This window comes from Lacerta agilis, chromosome 14, assembly GCF_009819535.1.
Source record: "Lacerta agilis isolate rLacAgi1 chromosome 14, rLacAgi1.pri, whole genome shotgun sequence".
In the NCBI taxonomy this organism is placed as follows: domain Eukaryota; kingdom Metazoa; phylum Chordata; class Lepidosauria; order Squamata; family Lacertidae; genus Lacerta; species Lacerta agilis.
Window position 1 is genome coordinate 30,584,668 of NC_046325.1, and position 15,698 is coordinate 30,600,365.

The 15,698-nt window shown below is 44.2% G+C and overlaps 1 pseudogene; it reads right to left on the reverse strand.

The window, feature by feature from the left end:
* Positions 1 to 7,045: 7,045 nt before the first annotated feature.
* LOC117057948 lies at positions 7,046 to 14,589 on the reverse strand (annotated as a pseudogene).
* Positions 14,590 to 15,698: the final 1,109 nt, after the last annotated feature.

Sequence of the window (15,698 nt, forward strand, 5' to 3'; positions counted from 1 at the left end):
CATTGCCTTGATACAGATTCCTTTTCCTCGCTCAGTGTATTCGCCGTCCTTTCACTTTCTTCAGTTACCAGTAATTTCATTAGAAAAGGAAAACCACTAGACCAACACATAGCTTGCACCACACGTTTCTTAGGATGTCTGTGGATTTCAACATTGTGTAAATAGGAGAAGTGGAAGTGACACGGCTGCTTGCCCCTGGGCCCTGCCTTCAGTCTGCCCTCTGGCAAATCTAGTTGCTAACCCCTGAACATTATTTAAATATTTTTAAACTATATTTATGTAGTTACCTGCCCAGCACTTCTAGGATAGGCCAGGATATAGGTTCGGACATGGATCCAAATCTTATATGACCTATAGGTTCTATGAATGGTCTTGGCCAAAGCTCTCGGTTTCTGTATCTGCAAAATGGGAACAGTATTCGCCTAGCTCAGAGCTTTCAAAAGTTAGTGTGTCGGCTGCATTGTGTCGGTGTGTTGCGCTAACACTCCCTGCGCTTCTCCCTGGGCTGGAAAGGGTTAATTTAGCCTACGGTTTGCTAGTAAAACTGAGTTAAGGTAAAGGTAAAGGGATCCCTGACCATTAGGTCCAGTCCTGTCCGACTCTGGGGTTGCGGCACTCATCTTGCATTACTGGCCAAGGGAGCCGGCGTACAGCTTCCGGGTCATGTGGCCAGCATGACTAAGCCGCTTCTGGCAAAGCAGAGCAGCGCACGGAAACGCCGTTTACCTTCCCGCCGGAGCGGTACCCATTTATCTACTTGCACTTTGATGTGCTTTCGAATTGCTAGGTGGGCAGGAGCTGGGACCAAGCAACGGGAGCTCACCCCGTCGCAGGGATTCGAACCGCCGACCTTCTGATCAGCAAGCCCTAGGCTCTGTGGTTTAACCTACAGTGCCACCCGCGTCCCCTAAAACTGAGTTACTATGTCACAAAATGATGCATGTCCAAAAAAGTGTGTCACCAACATGAAAAGTTTGGAAAGCTGTGACCTAGCTGATTCATCTTTAAACTGTGCTATGGTGAAAACTGACATTTCTCAATGAAATGTCACAGAAAAGCTGCTGATTTTCCCAATGCACAGTCACAGAGTGATGCTGGGTATGTCTTAGTGCACTTTCTGTTCTAATGTTGGGTAACCATGAGACCCAAGAGACAAGGGTGTGTGCGCCCTAATATACTCCCCAGTCTCTTCTGAAATGCACGGGGTTCCTCAGCCATCAAATCAAGGTAGAAAGATACAATAGATTGGCAGAATACATTGGCTTTGTTAGAACTGGGCAACATTCCTGTTTGAAACCCCAGAAAGCTACTGCCCACCAGCACAGAAGACAATACTGAGCTAGATGGACCAATAAGGTAGTTTCCTATAAAATGATTTCCTGAAAGTAAATAACTTTGAAAACCACAGTCTTGCTTCATACACTTGTGAAAATTAGGCTGAAGTCCTTAAGCATGCTTGCTTGAAAATAAATCCTACTGAAATCAGTTGGACTTCCCAATTGGATTAGGGGTTAGGGATGGGGGGAGAAATCAGATTCCATTCGCATTTAAAGGCAAGCTTTCTGAATCTGCACTTTGTCAAAATGCAAGCTTGCTTCAAAATTTGACCACCTCCGAATTCTGCAATGCAATTCTCCAGCCAAGTGACACATGTAAAATGCACATACCAGAGCAAAGGTGTGCATGTAAATGAGTGATAATACAAAATGCATCCTCCTGGGGGGCGGGGAATAATGTGTGTGTTAGGCAAAACTCTGCATGTTGCACTAACATGCTTGTGAAATTCGATGAAGATGTTTAAAAATAAAAAAATCACAAACTGATGTGGGGGACTGAATTTACGGCTGGGGCGGGGGGAAATGAAACCGAGAGGAACCAAAATGGACATATTTGCCCATCCCTGGTAGGAGGAGGAGGATGTTAGTGTGACCAGCTTGAATCTTGTTGCTGTTAATAAAGGGCTTTGGACGCCCACAGGTCTTGCCACAGTCGGGTTCCAAAGTCCACATTCTCCTGTCATCACATCCTAAGGCATCACGCCCCAGCCCCTCCCCTCTATTAAGTGAGGAATGACAAGGCACGTGAACAGAGAGCGCCTCACATTTCACATGCCTCTCCTCCCAACTCTTAATAAAACCATTGAGTGTTCCCTGCTCAGCCTGGCGTCCTCCTGAATTGAAGTTTTTGTGTTCGAGGTTTGCTGGCATCTTTCTGGAGTCAGGGGTATAGCGCGCGAAGAGCGATAGCAGCACAAACCCAGGATCCTGGGACGTGCAGAACTGATCTTCTGCCTTTGCAAAGCAGGCTCTCTGTTCTAGCAATCTGGCTACGTGTTTGATCCTCGCATGATGTGGCTGTGCGAGTTACGAGGCTGGCCTTAAACTTGGCAGCAACATTTTATTTATATGCATCCCAAAGGTACCAGACAAATTGCAGTTCATTCATTCATTCATTCATTCCCTCTTATCATTATTAATTCATCTAGCAAGGAAGGACTAGGAGTGAAAAAGAGACAATAGTAGCCGCACCAATAAGGAGGAAAGTGCTAGCTTTACAAGTGAACATCTCCTGCTGCCCTGGGACTTTGGGGCTGGGCCTGCCATGGGTGCATTTTCTGAGGTGTGCTTAGAGATGTAGTTCATCACTTTTTCAACTGGGGTGTAATAATAATAAGAATATAATTATGATATTGATGTAGAGTTTTTAAGGCATCTGATGAAGTACAGAACCTCCAAGTGTCCCTATTTTCCAGGGACGTCCCTGATTTAGAGAAGCTGTCCCAGTTTCTGATTCGATCCCAGAATGTCCCTCTTTTCCTTAGAACGTCCCTATTTTCATTGGAGAAATGTTGGAAGGTATGGAGTTATCCGACCCCCGAGCCATCTGAAGTCAATCCTTTGTAGGGATTTTTTAAAAAAATGTTTTATTATGTTTTTATATCTGTTGGAAGCTGCCCAGAGTGGCTGGGGCAACCTAGTAAGATCTGTGGGGTATAAATAGTAAAATTATTGTTATGGAATAGGACGTCCCTATCTTCATTGGAGAAATGTCGGAGGGTATGGAAGTGGGCTTTAGTCTACAGAGTTTATGCCATAATAAATCTTTTGGTCTTTAAGACTAGGTGCAATCCTATGATCCTTGGAAGGGCCTCCTGGAGGGTCATAGGATGTTGTAGACCAGGGGTCAACAAACTTTTTCAGCAGGGGGCCGGTCCACTGTCCCTCAGACCTTGTGGGGGGCCAGACTATGTTTTGAAAAATGAAAAAAAAGAAGAAGAATGAATTCCTATGCCCCACAAATAACCCAGAGATGCATTTTAAATAAAAGGACACATTCTACCCATGCAAAAACACTGTCTGCGGGCCGGTTTGAGAAGGCGATTAGGCCGCATCTGGCCCACGGGCCTTAGGTTGCCTACCCCTGTTGTAGACCTTCCTCTCCGTGGGTGGAGAGAGAGGTCCATCTGCTGAGAGTGAGATCCATTGTCAGAAAGCACTTCCTAGTTGAAATAAGGAACTCACTCCCACAAGAGACAGTGATGGCCACCAGTTGGATGCCTTTAAAAGAGGACTGGGTAGATTAATGGAGAATAAGACTATGCATAACTACTAGTCCTGATGACTATGCTCTGCCTTCATGGTTGGAGGCAGTATCCTTCTGAATACAAGTTGCTGGGATTTGCAGGAGGGGAAAGTGCTCTTGTGCTCCTGCTTTTTGGGTTCCCCTCACAGGTTGGCCGCTGTGAGAACAGGCTACTGGACTAGATGGGCCATCATCCTGCTCCGGCTGGCTCTTCTTACCGGTACATTCTCAAAGCAATCCAGCAGCTGCTCAGAACCAGAAGCAATTTCCCCTTCGGTTTCATCTGACTCAACAAGGAAGTATGTTCTTTGGAAGCAGAGGTCAGCACAGGGATGGGGGACGTTACACAGGAATTCTTCAGATGCCTCTCTAAGGCCCACTTCTTACTCAGGTATTAAATCTGTGACTGGGCTGTGCCACGTCAGATTACAAATGTGAGCTGACACAATAGAATGCTCCTTCAATTAACTCCTCGCCCCAATGCTGTCATTTTTGTTTAAGCCTCCCACACCTATTGCAATAGTCCAGTGTGGAGGTTACCAAAACATAGGTCACTGTTTCCAAGTCCTCTCTTTCCAGGAAGGGCCACAACTGATGTAGTTGGAACTAGGTGCTTTAGCAATCCAGGCCACCTAGGCTTCAAATGACAATGCTGGAGCCAGGAGCACCCTCAAACTATGTGGTTATATGCTTTTGTTGCGGCAGTCCCCATTCAAGAAGAAGAAGAAGAAGAAGAGTTTGGATTTGATATCCTGCTTTTCACTACCCGAAGGAGTCTCAAAGCGGCTAACATTCTCCTTTCCCTTCCTCCCCCACAACAAACACTGTGAGGTGAGTGGGGCTGAGAGACTTCAGAGAAGTGTGACTAGCCCAAGGTCACCCAGCAGCTGCATGTGGAGGAGTGGAGACTCGAACCCGGTTCCCCAGATTATGAGTCTACCGCTCTTAACCACTACACCACACTGGCTCCCAGTGTGTTTGCTCTTTTCACTGGCAAGTAAGGACCAGGCTGTTTGGGCAGGCTCTGAGCATTTATCAAGGACTGAGAAGGAAGCTCTGTGAAACCATAATTCTGAATTAATTTGCTACATGCAATTTAAAAAAATTAACCTTGTGATTCCATTATTGTTTTATGACTTTTAAAATTGGCTATTATCATGGTGAGTATTTGCAGTAGGAACCTGTTCTGAAGACAGCAAAAAGCAGCAGCAGCAGCAATAAATAATAATAATAATAATAATAATAATAATAATAATAATAATAATAATAATAATAATAACATCATCTCTAGAAGACCGTTTCTTCAGTATCATTAATATATTAATCAGCAGGCTCGTGTGTGGCTTTCTTTAAAATGTACTGGGATTAACTGGACACTACTGAAGAATATTGAAATGCATTTTATGGCAATTCCCTGAACAGTCAACAGGTGGATCTATTATTTAATTTCACTGTGGGGTTGTGGTGATGAATTAGGTAATTGCCCAGGTATAGCAATTAAATTACAGTGGTTAAGTACTTAATTCGTTCCGGAGGTCTGTTCTTAACCTGAAACAGTTCTTAACCTGAAGCACCACTTTAGCTAATGGGACCTCCCGCTGCCGCTGCGCCGCCAGAGCACAATTTCTGTTCTTATCCTGAAGCAAAGTTCTTAACCTGAAGCGTTATTTCTGGGTTAGCGGAGTCTGTAACCTGAAGCGTATGTAACCTGAGGTACCACTGTAAATTGATTCTGCTCTTGTATTTACCCTACCCTATTCCCCAGCTAAGAATGTTTGGAAACTAGAACCAAAAATAACTGGGGACTAGAAGACTGAGACTGAGGCAAGGACAGGGTGGCGTGACAAAAGTGTTGTTTGCATCATGTCCTACAAAAGCATACCATCCTGGGCACCTCTTGTTTAGTGGGTATGCCACCTGGAACCTGCTTTTGCTGACTCCAGAAAAAGAGATCCTGTTTCTTTGGCTCCTTGCAGAGCACCCAGCGGTTTCACACTTTGAATCTCTCAATTGCCGAGGACAGAGCTGGAGACCTTCCAGTAGGTTTTTGTAGCTGTTGGAACAGAACTGCTTTTCTGCTGCTACTGAGGGCAGGGTTGACTTGCCCGCTGGACTTCAAATCCCAGCTGGGGATTTATGGCATTCACAAGTCTTGCGACAGAGACATTTTTCACAGCTGAGCTGATGAACAGTTGGGGGGGGGGGAATGGGAGGAGGAAGTATGAGAGAGGCAGCTTGTAGCAGGATTCTACATATGATGCGACTAACCTCAGTCAATACTACCCCCCCCCCCAGATTTGTGGTATCGCTGGGCAGGAACAAAGACAAACTACACTTCTGTACAAGCATTCTGAAGAGGCAGGCCCAGCTCCTAGTTTTATTTAGGGCACGGGCAACAGAGCATCTCAGCATCACTCATTCATGCAAACGTTCACCTAAAATGAAGGAAGTAAGGCAGGCATAGGCAAACTCGGCCCTCCAGATGTTTTGGGACTACAACTCCCATCATCACTAGCTAACAGGAACAGTGGTCAGGGGTGATGGGAACTGTAGTCTCAAAACTTCTGGTGGGCCGAGTTTGCCTTTGCCTGAAGTAAGGCGTGCCAACTTGGAACCTAGGGGTACCATATCTGGCTGCCAATCTGGCAAAAACTTCAGCGTTGCCACTGAATAATCTGGCAAAAAATTCAGCGTTGCCACTGAATAAACCACAGTTACCATGAGCAACACATTTTTGCTGCAGACAACAATATGTATATTTCTGGCCTTCAAGGACAAGAGCACAGCTGACAAGTTTTCCCTTTTCTTGCGAGGAATCCTATTCGGAATAAAGGCATTTCCCTTTAAAAAAAACAGGGGAAACTTGACAGCTATGGACAAGAATGAGTACAGGTTGCTTGAACTGGCAAAGAACTAGGCACTGAAACCAGTGAAGTGTGTATATCCAGTTGTGTAAGTTCACCCTGGAGCAAGATGCTGGGAACCAACAAGACTACAACTCCCATCTTTCCCTGATCATTGCCATGCTAGCCAGGGATGATGGGGGAATAGAGACTTACAACATCTGGAAGGCCACAGGTTCTCCACTATGGCAATATGTCAAGCAAAACAAACAATAATATGATGCAAGAGGTACAAACAAATCCATTAAACATAAGGTGAAACTTTATAACATGTTAAAAATCAATAAAATGACTATATGAGATAAGAAGGGGAAGGAGAAACTAACACTGAAAAAGAGCCCATATTGAAACAAATCTTATCATGCAGCAGATAAATTTAAAGCTTGCTTATATTTTTAAAAATGTATTTTTACAATACTGTTATGAATTGGCGGGGGCAGACTCCCCACCCATAATTCCTGAATTCAGTAAAAGTTTGAATTAATCAAGTTTTGATTAAACTTTGCCAAACATGGCAAAGTCCCTTGCATTTAGTTATGCTAAAGAGCCAAGCCAGCTCTTCAGAGCCAGCTGGATGAGCCATTAGCAGCAACAAAGGTCAGTGTTGGACCATCAAAGACACCATCAGAGGCAAGACTGCTGGGCAAGAGGGCATGATGGGGCCCCTTCTTTGCTGGGTACTAGTGGGCAGAGGCAAAGACCAAGTTGAGGGTTTCAAGTTTGAATGACAGGCTGGGAGAGGTCCTTGGAGCCTGTTAGTAGTGAGAAGGAAAGGGAGGGGCAGAACTGGGGGATGGCAGGCTGGACGTAAGAGACGCAGAAGGTGGCTTTTTGCTGTCCTTAGAATCCAGCGCTGCCCTTAAGAGGTAAGCCAAACCCTTGTAGGAAGTGAATGCTCTGCAATCTCTCTATCTAGGTGCAGGTTGTATATATGTGTAAATAAAACCATATATCATAAAGACACCGCAGTCTCTGTTATGTCTCCTCGTCCCGAAAAGGGAACACGGACCAAGTAAACACACCTGCAACCCTTGGAATCTCGCACCACCCACTGAGATTGGGATGACGTGTAACAATACATTGTTCTCTTTTTTCTCCATTGTATCTTCACAGTGTTAAGGTTTATTAACTTGCTTTTTTAATAAAAATAAAAATAAAATAAAAGTCAAGGTTTTGAAGATTAGAGTTCTGTGCCAGGTAGCTGAAAGAGTTTGCTGCTGTTTGAAACCTGCCTTGGCATCTATCGGGAAGTTAAGGACTGCTCACCATCTCTCTCTCTCTCTCTTCAACCTGTGTTTCTTCAATAGTGGCTTGCGAAAGATAGGGAAGATGGAAATATGCAGAGAGGCATGAAGCCAAAAAAACAGTCCTTTTGCAGCGCAGAGCAAAGTGTAGCTTCAGAATCAAATAAACAAAACAAACATTGTTTCTTCAAGTCTCAACAAACACTGGCCGCATGCAGCTCTGAAGTTTTGTGCGTCTCTCTTCGTGTGTGTTTTGGAGTGGAGACCTTTTGCCTGGGCATGTTCTGCAGTTCTTACTTTAGGGACTTGCTTCCGTTTGCAGCAAAGCCTCTCCTCTTGCCGGAGGGGAGGGGTTGCGAGCGGGAGCCATTTCCCACCTGGGGTGTGTGTGTGTTCGACTCCCTGCCTTAGCCCCTCCTTCCTGCCGCGTCATGCCCCATAGCCAGCCAATAGGGCTGGCTGGGGGGCGGTGTCTGGCTGCATTCAAGCAGCCCGGCAAACGCCATTTTACTCATTCTGCTCCCCGCTCACATCGGATCTCCCGCCCTCCGACCCTTTAGGTCTTGCTAGGCTTTTTGACCTTGCTATGGACTTCGGTTGGTCGCCTTGGTTGCCCAGCAACTTTATAGTATTGGCGGTTAGACATTGGAATATTCAATAGGTGATGTAATATGTGTGGTGTGTTGGAGGTCAGGTTGTGGCCATCACCTACCTCCTAGGGGTATCCCTTTAAAGGGATCCGGCGGTCGTGGATCCTATCCGATGCCCTGCTAGTGGCACGACCCCCCGGTGACGTCAGGGGAAGCTTCCAGTTGAATTTGCATCAACAAGCTCCTCCCGTGGGGTGGAGTCTGGTGTTGCGCTCTTGTCCAGTGCCCAAGCCAATACCACTCACACGCTGTAACCAATAAAGTTGTGGCCTTATTTTACCCATTAACCTAAAATCATGTTTCGGTGTGTTTTATTTACTCCACGCGGGTGATGGGTCATTGACTCGCAAATGTATGTTTCCCAGGCTGCTCAATGAGCTGCTCCCCAACTCGAGTGCTCACAAGACCTTTTCCTGCTCCCAAACGTATTTCAGCCACACCTTCCTCTGGGGCCTCAGTTTATGCAACTACAGGCAGGATATTGAGCATGGGGAGTTGCACGCACCAAACAACATTTCCTTGGGATGATTCAGTGCACAGCCTTTGTGCAACTTTGGCCTGACCTCGATTACATTCTATATCTCAGGATGCATGGCATATGAATTTTGCACCACATGGATGTCATTCCAAGGTGCAAACCGTCAGAAGAACAACAACACTTCCATTGTGGTCTCAGGGATGGGAATGAAGGCAAAGGCTTGCAAAGCTGAAATTAATTAGGAGACAGATCAAAACAAGCTGGTGCGAGGCAGCACCTTGAATTAAGAATCAGGAAGTTTGTGTAAACACCAGACATTTGAACCACACAGCTTCCTCCCCCCTCAATAATCCTGGGAACTGTAGTTTACCACACAGAGCTGCAGATCCTAGCACCCTTAACAAACTGCAGTTCCCAAGATTATTGGGGAGGAGTGGTTTGTTTTAAATGTGCTTGGACTTTATGAATCTCTCCTCTGCCACTCTGTCCCTCCTCATCTGCAAGGTGGTTGAATAATCATAATGACATGCCTTACAGGGTTGTTGGAAGGATTACTACTAGATAACGCACACGAAGTGCTTTGAATACTTGAAAGTGCTATAGAATTTATTTATTTCCTTCCAGCCTGAATTCTACCCCTGCTGCAGACCTCCCTCTGCTCTCCCCATAATTTGCAATTATGAATACTATGAGATTTGGAGAATGCAATAAAGGATGATGTAACCAAGGTATTAAAAACACTGACCAAGTTCACATGTCACACTAAGTCAAACCATAAGCCAAACCACATCTCTTTAAGCTGATTGATTTTGAAGTACCATACTCGCCTCACAGTGCAATTCAACACATGTCTTCTCACAAGCAATTCCAATTTGGTTCAATGGAACAAACTCTCAGGTAACAATGTACAATATAGGATAGCAGCCAGGCAATGCAATCCTATCTATGTTTAATTGGGAAAAAGTGCTTCTGCGTTCAGTGGGCCAAATTCCCATGTGAACGTGCTTTATGAGTGCTGCCAAATGTCTGAAAGTGACTTTTAAAGATTCAAAATATGAATTCTGAATTGCTGTCAGATTTTGCATTTTGTGCAAAATTTTGGGTGGTATTCAATTTAGAGTAACCTATTGAAATTAATGGACCTGCCTTAGCCATGTTTAATGAGTTTACTGTAAATAAAACTTCATTTACTACCACCCTTCCTTCCCAGTTCTATTCTGGTCCTGAATTTTATATTTATAAATCTGAAATTTATTTTTCCACCGCTAAGATGCCCAATGTGACAGATGCAAGTGACTTGGCAGAGAATGGCAGGAACAGCCTCATACATTCTTAGAGTTTTTGCCGTTCACAACTCAGTTTTCTGCAGTGCAATGCAAAGCTCAGGCAGCACGACGGATCCCTTGCTCTTCTCAGGCTACGGTCTTTAAACGGACAGACACTCGAGATCTGAATAAGCCATTTGAAACAAACAAACATCCCTTGATTGAGGCAGAACAAGAAGCCAACCTATTCCAGGAATAGATCTATCTATTCCAAATGTGCTTGCACTGTGCCAAACCAAAGCTTACGCCTTCCAACACAGGAGGCCTATAACTTGCTCCCAGACTGTGGCCAGAATCTGCGCGGAGGCTATTTTTCAATGGAAGGTGAAAATATGCCTCTGTAAGCAAATTTGACCTATGCAGCAACATGCAATTGGCTCCCCCCCCCCCCCGCCGCCCAAAAGGTGCTAACAACTCTTTTCAGGAACTTCAACTATCAGCCCTTTTCAGCTCCCCCCCTTTTTTTTCAGGGAACCAAGCAAGCAGTTGTGGTTAATTTCCACTGGACCTGATGCGGTTGCTAGGTCACAGGGGTGTGGCCAAATTGTTCTGGTTTTATGCCCATCCACCTTTGCAAAGATACTGCAGATACTTAAGCATTGCAGTTTTACAAACAGCACCTTACTAAACTGAAAAGTGCCATACTTTATTTCGGAAGGGGTCCTTGCTGTCACAGTTGCTTCTCCACTGGAAGAAGTTGTGTGGCATCCATCTGTTCTGGTTTCCCCCCTATCTTCTTCCTTTGCAAAGAAACAAGTGGGCACCTTAACATTTCAGTTTTATCAACGCCTAGTACCGAAGTGTCTTGCCTTGGTTTAGAAGGGGTCACTGCTGTCACTGGATCATTGCTATTCTAGACCATACGCTACTAGATTATTGTTTTGCTTCTGCTGTAAGCCATGGCTAGTCGGCACCCTTAGCTATGGCTAGTTGGCATCTGCCAGCGTGGAAGCTCTGCTTGTATTTAATAAGGTGACTCTGCAGCTGTAACAACCTTGATGGCAGAAAGTGAGGAGGAATTGAAGAACCTTTTAATGAGGGTGAAAGAGGAAAGTGCAAAATATGGTCTGAAGCTCAACATCAAAAAAACTAAGATCATGGCCACTGGTCCCATCACCTCCTGGCAAATAGAAGGGGAAGAAATGGAGGCAGTGAGAGATTTCACTTTCTTGGGTTCCATGATCACTGCACATGGTGACAGCAGTCACGAAATTAGAAGACGCCTGCTTCTTGGGAGAAAAGCAATGACAAACCTAGACAGCATCTTAAAAAGCAAAGACATCACCTTGCCGACAAAGGTCTGTATACTTAAAGCTATGGTTTTCCCAGTAGTAATGTACGGAAGTGAGAGCTGGACCATCAAGAGGGCTGATCACCGAAGAACTGATGCTTTTGAATTATGGTGCTGGAGGAGACTCTTGAGAGTCCCATGGACTGCAAGAAGATCAAACCTATCCATTCTCAAGGAAATCGGCCCTGAGTGCTCACTAGAAGGACAGATCCTGAAGTTGAGGCTCCAGTACTTTGGCCACCTCATGAGAAGAGAAGACTCCCTGGAAAAGACCCTGATGTTGGGAAAGATGGAGGGCACAAGGAGAAGGGGCCAACAGAGGATGAGATGGTTGCACAGTGTTCTCGAAGCTACTAACATGAGTTTGGCCAAACTGCGGGAGGCAGTGAAGGATAGGCGTGCCTGGCGTGCTCTGGTCCATGGGGTCATGAAGAGTCGGACACGACTGAACTACAACAAGTAGCTGTAACCTCAACCTAAAATACAGTAGAAGCTTTTCATCACCAGTCAGCCACATGATAAATGGAATCACGGCTATTCTACCAAAATGGCAAGGGGGGAAAAACAACCTACCAGAAGCAACTGGCTCTAGCATAAACAGATAGTAATCATTGTAACGTTAAGGGAATCCAGTCAAGAGACTAGAATGGTTCCAGGCCCGATTTCACACTGACAAAAAATAGAAGATGATGTTACACTCAGTCAAGGAACAAATTAACTATTTTCTTGGGGAACTATTGCTGTTTTTTAACAGAAGCCTAGAATAGGCCTCAAAAGTTACAGAACTTTTTCTGAACTGCCCTGGAGGTTCACATTTCCCTTTCAGATTATTCACACCTAGCCCCTGAGGTGCTTGAAGATTTTTCTGGTGGGCTCCTGGGTCTACCAAAGTAGTAGACCAGTTACAGGTCCTCCAATTGCCCCTATTTTCCAGGGATGTGCCTGTTTTAGAGAAGCCATCTCGGTTTCTGAATTGTCCCACTTTTCTTTAGGATGTCTCTATTATCATTAGAGAAATGTTGGAGGGTATGGAGTTATCCAACCTCTGAGCAAACTGAAGTCATTCCTGTATAGGGAAGTTTTAAAATGTTTAATATCTTATTATGTTTTTATATGTGTTGGAAGCTGCCCAGAGTGGCTGAGGAAACCCAGTAAGATGTGTGGGGTATAAATAGTAAAATTATCGTTATGGAATAGGACGTCCCTATTTTCATCATCAAAATGTTGGAGGATATGCAGTTAATGCCATTTATTGAGATGATGGTAATAATAATAATAATAATAATAATAATAATAATAATAATAATAATAAATTTATGTGTACCCTGCCCATCTGACTGGGTTCCCCCAGCCATTCTGGGCGGCTTCCAACATATAGTGCATAGTCCATGTATCCAAACCCAATAGATGATATATTTGTCTATATAGGTAAAAAAAAAGGTAAAGGACCCCTGGACAGTTAAGTCCAGTCAAAGGCGACTATAGGGTGCAGCGCTCATCTTGCTTTTCAGGCCAAGGGAGCTGGCGTTTGTCCACAGGCAGCTTTCCAGGTCATGTGGCCAGCATGAGTAAACTGCTACTGGTGCACGGAGGACCATGGGTGCCAGAGCGCATGGAAACAGTTTACCTTCCCACCGCCGCGGTACCTATTTATTTACTTGCACTGGTATGCTTTCAAACTGCTACGTTGGCAGAAGCTGGGGCAGAGCAACAGGAGCTAATCCCGTTGTGGGGATTTGAACTGCTGACCTTCTGATTGGCAAGCCCAAGAGGCTTAGTGGTTTAGACCAGTGTTTTTCAACCTTTTTTGGGCAAAGGCACACTTGTTTCATGAAAAAAATCACGAGGCACACCACCATTAGAAAATGTTAAAAAATTTAACTCTGTGCCTATATTGACTATATATAAAGTAATTTTCCCACGGCACACCAGGCAACATCTCGCGGCACACTAGTGTGCTGCGGAACAGTGGTTGAAAAACACTGGTTTAGACCATAGCGCCACCCATGTCCCTGTATAATGGGCCCCAGACCCCAGAATTAATGAAACGCAAGGGCAAACCTGATTACTTCAACCAACATCTCTTAATATATTTTGGATTTATCTTCGTTGCTCAGATTTCCAAACCTGCTTTGAGATGCAGCTAGGTAATTGGAGACAAAGTGGAGCTGTTGCTTATTTGAGGGATGCTTCAGGAAATTTGTTTTAAAGATTGGAAATTTTTCAAACACATAGTCATACCATTCACAGAAGTGATTTCCAATGTCAAACCCTCTACAATTGTAGCTGCTGTACTACAAGCCAATAAGCATCAATATTTGCTTCTCATAATTCTCTCTTTCAAGAAGCAAAATATTTCCTTATTGGCAGTCATTACGACAGAACACAACTGGAAATGAAGTAGTTTCAAGCAAGGAATGTAGATTTTTAATTCCTTGAGACAAGTTGTAACTGAGAATCTTGTTCAGTTTTCTAACACGTGACTCCCTGGTAAACTTGATTCTCTTCACTTGGTTTAAGTACTTCTCATGATGACCATAGGATGGGACCTGTCAATCGAAAAATCACGTTTCTGTAAAAAAAAAGCTCGGGATGTCCTGGTCTTTACTTTTTGAAATAATTGGCAGCCCTAGACTACAAGCCAATCAGAGTTGGGCTGCAGGTCTGCCAAGCAGGATTCAGTAGTTTGAATCTGTGGAAAGGCTGAGGCCTATTGAATATTCATATATATGAGCTGGAAATAATCTACTCAATTTCCCTAGAAAAGAGAAACGCCCGTTTATCTCATGAGGAGCTGGTTCATATTACTACACCCATTTTTATCAGCTTTGAATTATGCTTCAAAATCTTTGTTCTCACCCGCCTGCCCCAAATTCTTGTTGCGTTGCCTCAGGACTTGTGCTAAATTAGCATTCTTTCTCTCACTGTCTTTCATGCTCTGTGCTAACTTATATTTAAAACAGCGAGATAGCACTTTGAACTGAAATTAAACCTTCTGAAAAACACAGTTTTCAGAGATAACAGGAACTTAAACCACCCAATTCCCTTCCTGTTCCCTAGATAAAAACCCCTTGCCTTTCCCCAATCCCCGATAAGAGATATACCAAAGAGGACATGATCGCTACTTTTTATTTTGCTGGCATTTGAGATTTTAATTAGATTAGTGGTTATAACCAGAAGGGAGATATGCAAGTGTTCCTGGTTCAATTACAGGTTTCCAGATTATTCTGTTCATTCAGAGGGAAATGGTAAGCATTTAAAAGTGGAATGGAAATGGAATTGACTACTGCAGGTTTCAAGAAAAGGCAGGGGAGAGGTTCTTTGGGTAATCTAGATTCATATTAAGCCAGGTTTAATGTTCAACGAGTTAATACTTAAGGCTGCAATATATCTCAATTTACTCAGTAGAGTAAGCCCCACTGAGTTCAGGATTTCCTTTTTTTTGGCTGCATACAATCCATACATTTAAATCCCATAGCTTTCCCTAAAGAATCTTGAGAACTGTATTTTACACCTCACAGAGCTATAATAACCAGCATCTACACTTCCAATAATTCTTTGGGGGAATTCATGCGCTTTAAATATATGGTGTGTATGCAGCCTTAGTAGCAACATTCTGGCTGCATGATTGTGTGTATAATTCTGTACAGAGCCCATGTGCAAACCATCTCAGTGCAAGCCAGAGAGAAAAATCCAATTTCATACTCTGGATTACTTCCACATGTCCCGGTTCAGATACCTGAGGAAGAAAGTCACATGTATTTGGTTTCAGTCACAGAATAACTGATGCCTGTTCTGCATGGGCTACATACCGGTAGGATAAAGAGGATGGAGCAATTCCCCTATGAGGAAAGGTTGAATCACTGGGGACTTTTAATTTAGAGAAAAGGTAAGAGGTGACATGACAAAAAATTTCTGAGCTTTTATCCCTTTCTCATTACTCTAGAACTCATGAACATCCTCTGAAGCTGAATGTGGAAAGATTAAGGACAGATAACAGAAAGTGCTTCTTCATTGTGGATGGAGGATTTGACCTGGCATGTGTAACAGAGACTTGGTTGGATGAAGCAGATGGGCCTGTCCTTGCCGCTGCTTGTCCACCAGGTTTCTCTTACGCACAGCAACCCAGGCCATCTGGGCGGGGAGGGGGGGTTGCAGTGATTTTTAGGAAGTCATTAGTTTGCACCAGGCGTCCTATTGGGAAGACCCAGTTTTCTGAGTGCAT